The 7,996-nt window shown below is 48.7% G+C and overlaps 1 long non-coding RNA gene across 1 annotated transcript in view; it reads right to left on the reverse strand.

Moving 5' to 3' along the window:
- Positions 1-2,886: 2,886 nt before the first annotated feature.
- Positions 2,887-7,996, reverse strand: part of LOC115302574 — an 8,266-nt gene continuing 3,156 nt past the window's right edge. Inside the window, exon 3 of the long non-coding RNA XR_003913539.1 lies at positions 2,887-3,256. This is a non-coding gene — a long non-coding RNA (uncharacterized LOC115302574). The remainder of the gene's footprint in view (positions 3,257-7,996) is intronic.

Here is a 7,996-nt window from a genome sequence, read left to right on the forward strand (position 1 = left end):
CTACCATTGAGGAGTCAATGATTCGGTCAGGAAAGCCACAAAGGAGCCTACACTGGCATCGGGAAGCCTGGCCCCTCTTCCAAGACCACTCATACCCCTTCCATCCCTTCAGACCCCCAGTCACATTCCTCTTCGTCGGGAAGGCCTCCCCTCCCCACACCTGCTTTGGTAATGTGGTGTAGCAGAAGGAGACAAGAACTTAGGATCAGTCACCAGGGACCTGGCTCTGTCTCCACCAACTAGCTCTGTGACCTTGGGAGTGTCATCCGTCCAGCCTCTGTTGCTTCATCTGTGGGCTGAGGAATCTTGATCTACCACAGGGAAACCTTGGTAGAACTTAAAACTCTGAGACTATGGAAGTTTTAATCTGCACCCCTTTGGAATTTCGGTAGAATAAAAAGTTTGTACAACACAGTTCTTTTTCCCCCGCTGTCTTGCTGTGAATTGTTTCAAGTTGAAAAATGCAATATGTACATTGGTTAAGAGCATGGGCTTTGAGGATGCAACTTGTCCATGCTCGGAGGTCTCTTCTCTTTGCAGGGTGATCTAGAACGGACTGACTGGCTGTATGCTGTGGCATCACAGGCTTTGCAAAAGGAGAAGGCCTCCCACCGCCAGTGGCTGCCCACACCTGGGAGTGTATCAGCTCTGGACGGTGCAAATAACATCCGTGTTTTCCCAGCTACATCTGGACCCTGACTGGTATGGCACAAGGCTCTTCAACCCCGGAAAACTTAAGGCTACAGTTGCCAAACTTGGAATTCTAATGTTAAATAAGTCCCATCAATGATATCATGGGTCTGTATGGACCATTGTGGGACTGGAAATCTGACAACTTTCGTTACTTTAATGCATGAGGAAAGATGAGAACAGAGGTCCTAAGTATTTTAAATATCTTGAAGAGAAAGAGAGGAGGCTGAGTGGCTCAGTCAGTTAAGCATTCGACTCTTGATTTTAACTCAGGTCATGATCTCGAGGTTTGTGAGCTCGAGCCCCACACCGGGCTCTGCACTGGCAGCGTGGGCCTGCTTGGGATTCTCTCTCCCTCTCTCTCTCTCTCTCTCTCTCTCTCTCTCTCTCCCCTCCCCTCAAAATAAATACATAAACTTTTAAAAAGAAAAAGGAGGAAGAGAAGGAGGGGAAGAGGGAAGCAAAGAAGAAGGGGAAGGGGCAGGTGGAGAAGAATAGAAGGAGAAAAGGGAGAAGGGAGGAGGTAACGAAGAAGAAAATGACACTGAAGTTGGAGACAAAGAGGTACAGCAATCACTAACGCGTCTGGACGGAACAGTGACTCTAATACAGTCCCAAAGCAACCTCACGCACCTGGGTCTTTGAATACTGATGACGCGGCTGCTTTCTGCGCCCCTAGATAAAATCTCAAGGTGCGAAATGTCGCATGTCAGCAAACTGGAGGAGCCTTGAAAGTCTACTCAGAGGGGTACTACGTGAAATCCTTCCACCCTGGAGCTATCTCTACGTCCATCTATGCACAGACTTAATTTGAAATTGTGTTCAATGAAATCAAGAAAGTTTTACTATAACCCGCCCCCCCCCCAAAAAAAACAAGGTGTGGAGGAGGATGTAGATTCAGACAGACAGAACGGAATCACAGCTGTGCCACCTGTGAGCTCTGGGACTTTGGGCTAATGAGTTCATGCTTCAGCACCTTTGCCTTCCTCACCTGAAACATAAGGATATTACCAGCAAGGACATCATGCACTGTCTGGAGGGTTCCAGGAGATTTTGCACTCGGTGCGTTTGGTAACAGAACCACAGGCAGGATCCTGTCTCTTGTGTCTGGAATTGACTGTGTGGCCCCAAGGGCGGGGGCCTGTCATGGTCATCTTGGTGCTCGCGAGACTCCCAGCACAGCCCAGGCACATGGCATCCATCCGCTGAGCTGAACTGACGGAGCCCTGGACCAGACTGCCCACCCACCCGAGGACCTCTGATGTAGAATTTGAGGGGGTGAAGAGCTGTTACATCACGTGGCGAGGCCCAAGAGCAAATGTCCAGGGACCTCCCAGTTCCCTCCTGGGAGCCGAGAATGATAGAACTCCACGACTGGTCAGTTTTGCAGGCCGCGTTGCACGAATGGGGGCACTGAGCCCAAGAAAGGAGACGGGCCTTGTCCAGATGGACCATCTGAGCCTTAAATTCGCTATCTGTATATTGTTTTCTTTTTTCCACTAGCCTCCTGGGTATGCCCGTTATCCCACTGACCTTAGGGAGACAGGAAGTGCAGTGCAAACACCTGCAACAGACACCAATCCTGGGAGACTCTGGCCCCACCAACGCTCCACTTTAAACCCAAAAGAGCCCCCCAGCAGCCCATGTTCCAGCTCAGCCTCTCGCCCCTGCAGAGATGCTCCCATCAGCACTTTGCCAACACCGCCCCTCCTCTGCAGGGTAAAATCCTAGGCCACTTCTCCAAGAGCACAGAGGGAAGGGCAGCTGCCCTGAGATTTCCCAGGAGCTTTTAGTTTTCATTCTTAGATGATCATGGAAATGGAAAGAGGGGGTGGCAGCACCCACATTTGAAAGCAACCTCAGCGTGCCCTGACATTGTCCATTCCAGCCAGACGAGGCCTCTGCTATAAGGAGGCTCCCCTCACCCCCCGCAAAATCTTCCCAGGTGGAAACGAGCATGCGGGTACGCTGCTTCCGCTAGGTGAGAAGTGTGGGGCCCATGCACACCTGTTAATGCCAGTCGTTAAGAGCTGATCATGTAAGGTAGTTCGCTGTGACCAGACTGCTTTTCAAATAAGCAGTTTCAATATTCTTTCTCACATTAATACATATAAGAGTTGAAAACTTCTAATAGCGCAGAAGTAGGTATAATGAAAACCAAAGAGATACTTCCGGAAATAATCATTGCAGCTACCATTTGCTGAGCACCTACTGTGTGCCAGGCACGTTACGGTCATGACCTCGTCGCAGGCTCTCGCCACCCCGTGAGGCGGGCACTAAGACAATCCTGCCGCCCAGACGAGGAGGCCGGGGCTTGCCTGACGTCACATGAGGTCAAGCAAGAAAAAGAAAGTTACCACTGGAAGTGCAGCAGCACTGTGATTCAACGGTGAAGACAGGGATGGAGGAAGCCCAGAAAAATGAAAACAGTTGGTTTGATGGGATGATAAGGTCACGGGGATTTCTTCTCCTTGGCAAACATGTCTCTTGTCTCCATGCAGGGGTGTGCCATCCTCCGGGGTGGGGAAGTTGATGCCCACCGTCTCCAGGGTGGTGGCGAGGAAGCCTGTGGGTCGGGGCCGTGGACTGTCAGCCTGACGATGAGGGCCCTGGTTGCCCATCACCCCTTCCCTACAGGCCACCTACCTGCACTTTCTCAGCAGCTTTGTCATGAGTGTGTGGAGGGACAGTTTGGGGGAAACCCCTTCTCCAGCTCAGATTGGCTTGGGTTCTTTTTTAAACTTACTGCAAATTTGTTCCTTTGGAACCTGGAACCTAGGGGGGGGTTTCCCTTCCCTTTTATGAATCAGCACAGAATTGGCCTATGTGGGCCAGAGAAGCTTCTGGAATACAAATCTTGCTGAGGTCCTAGTGCTCCTCGGCCTACAGACTCTCCCTCCTGGCTTGGAGTCACTGGTGAGGGGTTGCTTCGACCCAGGCTCCCAGCTGCCTCTGGTCTCCAGAAGTCTGGACCCAGAGACAAGACTCCCAGGCCTCTGATTCCAGAAACAACCTGCAGGGGCCCTGCTATCCACATATATTCTGGCAGCGGGAAACTGTGGACCTCTTCCCCCCAAACTCAGCTTCCCCTGGGGCATCATGGGACATAAGCTGGGCTCTCTTCAAGAAATCCCTGAGCCAAGTGATCCCAAAGTGCATCCCCCTTCCCACCCTCCTCCAGGCTCAGGGCCCCCTCCCCCAGAAGCCCAATACACTTGCCCTTGTTCAGGTGTCTGATGTAACACGTTGCCCCTCAGAGGGCACTTTGTGTCATCCAACTCTCATAGCCACACCCAGTGTATCTGGATTCAATGAACCCATTTCATAGATGAAGTCATGGAGGCTCAGAACTATAAAGCAATTTGTCAAGGCCACCAGCCAGAGGTACCAGGCTGGGATTCTTGCCCCATCACCGTGCTGGACCATCCCCCTCTGTCTTTAATTAAACTGGGTTTTTCATATAATGGCGGTTGCATTAGACTGTGGCTTTTGTTGATACTCACTACCTCCTCCTTAACGCCAGGCTGTGGAAGGGGGATTTTAACACAGGAAGAGGGTCAGGAGTGAGCCTGAGGGGTTGGAGCTGAAAAGGAGTCTTGGAACCATGAGTTAATCACAGTCCCCACCTCAATCCCAATCTCTGCTATAGGCCAGACGCTAAGGGACAGTGATGGGGAAAAGACCAAAGAAGATCAATATTAAAAATGCCAAATAGTTTCCCAAAATAAAGACTTGGCTGGTAAGGAAGAAACCTTCATCTTGTTATTTCCAGAGTCACCTGATTTTCAATGATCTAATATCACCTCGACTTGGTTTTTCTCTGTTATTTAAGTTTCTTTCTCTTACTGTATACATTTTGTAAGCTACTGCAAAATTTCTGGAGAAGGGGATAGGATGAAATAGCAGACAGATGAATGTGAGGCAGCATCTTATTGTGATGGTTGTGGTTTGTTTCATGAGTTCAAAACCAGGCCCTTTTGGGTACGTGTGCTGGAACCGACAGGGAGGAGATGTCTGTGGGGGGTCTCCTCCGGGGCAGGTGCAGAGACACAGACAACCTGTGACCACACTCAGTGTCTCGGTTCCACTCTTGAAGAACAGACACCCCAACCTCAACCTCAGAGGGCTTTCCAGCCGGTTTCCCGTCCATGGTTCTGAAACTCGGCGGTGACCACTCCCACCCACATCCTCTGCCGCTCAGCCATTTGCCCCACATGTCGACCATCCAACAACTGGTGAGTGCCCACCGTGCCCGAGGCTCCCTGTGAAAACTGGGAATTCGGCTGGGTTGGAGACTGGCCTCACCCCTGTCCAAATGCAGCCCACAGCGTAACGGAAGAACAGAAGAGTTAATACTTAATAATTCTGTGACATGAATGCCACCTGAGAGGACGTATGGAGGAGGGGCACCCGATCCAGACCTGAGGGGTCAAGATTTCCTACAGGGGAATTAAAATTTAAACCAAGGCCACAAGAATGTTTAAGACTTAAGTCAGGTATAGTGGAGACTGGCTGGCATAGAGCAGGACTACATTTCCAAGCCTTCTTTGCGACTGAGCTTTATGTTAATGGAGAGAATTTATGTTATGGAGAGAATTGATAAGCGTCGCTTTCAAGTCTGGTCCAGACAGAATTGATAATTCTTTGCTCACTCACCAGCTTAATGCAGAGGCCTCCAAAGCCCCAGGTGAGAACAGAACCACTAAATGGAAGGAACCCGGGTTTCTAAATCACCCTGTGGAAGGCCTTCCCACCAAATGGGAAAGCACTCACAAGTTACTGCACACAGGAGAAAAAGAAAGTTCTCTTGCAGAAAGCCATGGAGTTTGGGGTTTGTGTTACAGCAGATGGTGGTGCTCTAATGTATAATCAAGTAGGAGTGAGGGATAGAGTAGTCTAGAAAAAAATATTAGCAAAAACAACCTGCTGTTCGGAGATAGCAGTCAACGGAATAGAGAGGAAAGAACCGAGGCTCCAGAACCAAACCAATGGGATCGAACTCGTGTTCTGTATTTCCTAGCTGTGTGGTCTTGGGTGAGTCACTTAACCTCTCTGAATATCAATTTCCTCAACTGTAAAGTGAAGACTATAACACCTTTCTTGAAGGGTTGCAGTGAATATTAAATAGTACCTAAAATGGTTCCTAATACATCAAAAGCTTCACAAATAATAAATCCCTTACTCCTAGCTACATGCAGTCTTAGAATGACATTTAAATGCTTTGGTAACTAGGAACGGTAACAATAATAATAAGCATTTATTAGGAACTAATTATGTTCCAGGAAATGATCTAATCATTTGCATGTATTAATTAATTCCATCCTTACAGCCCTAAGAATGAGGTGGTATTTTGCCCCCAACTTTACAAATGAGGAAACTGAGGCACAGATGTGTTAAGTAATGCGTTCAAGGTTCACAGCTGATAAGTGATAGAGCCTAGTAAATCCAGGCAGATATGGTTACAGTTCCCATACAGTTGAGAACAGAGAGGTGACATAATTTGCTTAAAGCCACACAGTCTCAAAGCGTCCCAGGCTGGGGGCCCTAGACACGGTACTTGTGATTCTGGGAGAGAGTAGAGTGGCATTCTCGGACTGGGAGCAGCACCTTCCTTTTGCAGGGGGGTTGGTGGCTTTGGTAGTAATGACGCTGACCAAAACCAAAGTCCGCTTCAGTCAACTTTGAAAAAGTAACAGGTGAGCACATGCCAGAGTCCAGTGATGATGAAACAAGCCCTCCAGCTGTGAAATAAAGGCTGAGAGGCTTTGGTTTTTACAAAAATGACATTTCCACAAGCTTTGAAGTGTACACTGGAGCAAACCTTGTCAACCTTAAAAGGATACTCGGCCTTAGCGGGAAAAAGGAATAGTTCTAAGAAATGGAACTTCAGAGGGTAAACCTAAAGTATAAGTTAACTGCCCACCAAGAAGTGGGGTTCGTTGTTGGACTTACTGAGGTCCCAAATGACCACCAGAGGGCAGCAAAGACATTGGTCAGAGAAAGCAGAGGTCCCATGAGGCTCTTCCAGTCCTGGATGAGAGGCGAACAGGAAAAATGAGAAAGGGCGTCCTCATTACTCAAGGAGCCTTTCCTAGACTCGGGATCCTAGACATTCAAAGCAGAATTGGCTTTGAACTTGCTTTTCAGAGCAGCTAACACATGGTAATTGTAGAAAAACCAGAAAATACAGAAACATAGTCAAGCAAACCACTATAATGCCACCACCCAGAGAAAACTGCGGACTTAACATTTTAATGACTATCTTTCTGGATAAATGTAGAAAGCGATGAAGGTTTAGATGTAGAACTACATATAGATTGACATTTAAAAACAATTTTTAAATGTTTTTTTAACTTTATTTTTGAGAGAGAGAAGGTACAGACACATAAGCAGGGGAGGGGTAGAGAGAGGGAGACACAGAATCGGAAGCACGCTCCAGGCTCTGAGCTGTCAACACAGAGCCAGACGCAGGGCTCGAACTCACAAACCATGAGATCATGACATGAGCTGAAGTCAGACATTTAACTGACTGAGCCACCCAGGCGCCCAGATTTACATTCTTTTTGACTTCATGAAATTGATATCAGTCAGTATATACATATTGGCAGTCCTTTTTAAAAAATTCAACAGCATCAAAAATATGCATGGCCATATATATATATATGGCATTCTTTTGCCCAATGTCACTCACTGGCTCTCCTGTGACCCCTCAAAGACCAGACTCCCTGGGGGTCAGGGGACAGTCCCAGGGAGTGCTGGCTGGGCAGGAGGTCCTCTGAGGTCCACTGGCCCCTCTGCTAGGTCTTTCACAGCCTGGGTGTAAGTTCCTGAAATCTTGGGGGAGGGAAGCTGTGGAGTTTTCTAGCTAAAGAAGACTCGGCTCAGGGAGCAGGTGCTCAGAGTTCGTTGAATTTCATCAAAATGAGTCACACTGAAGGTGTGAAGGAGTGAAGGTTTAAGGAGCTACCACTTCCTGCTTCCACACTGGCCCGTCATCCCGTACCCCAGACGGAGACACCGTGGCCGAGAGAGTCCAGGCAGGACCCACGGACGTGTCTGTTCCCTCCACGCACAAAGCATCCACACCACTTCTTTGTCTTCGGGTGTGGCATCTCGCTCCGAAGACCCTCATCGCCTCCTTACTCTGCAACCCGCTGGTCGTTGTTATACGGGCTTCACACCTGAGAAACCCACTGAAAGTGCGGTGGTGCTTGAATTGAGTCTTAAGTAAGACACAGGTGTCCCCCAGGTGAAGGGGGGGCACTGCGCCAGCTGGATTTACAAGCCCCACTTTCATAATTCACAG

The sequence above is a fragment of the Suricata suricatta genome, chromosome 9 (assembly GCF_006229205.1).
Source record: "Suricata suricatta isolate VVHF042 chromosome 9, meerkat_22Aug2017_6uvM2_HiC, whole genome shotgun sequence".
NCBI classification, from domain to species: domain Eukaryota; kingdom Metazoa; phylum Chordata; class Mammalia; order Carnivora; family Herpestidae; genus Suricata; species Suricata suricatta.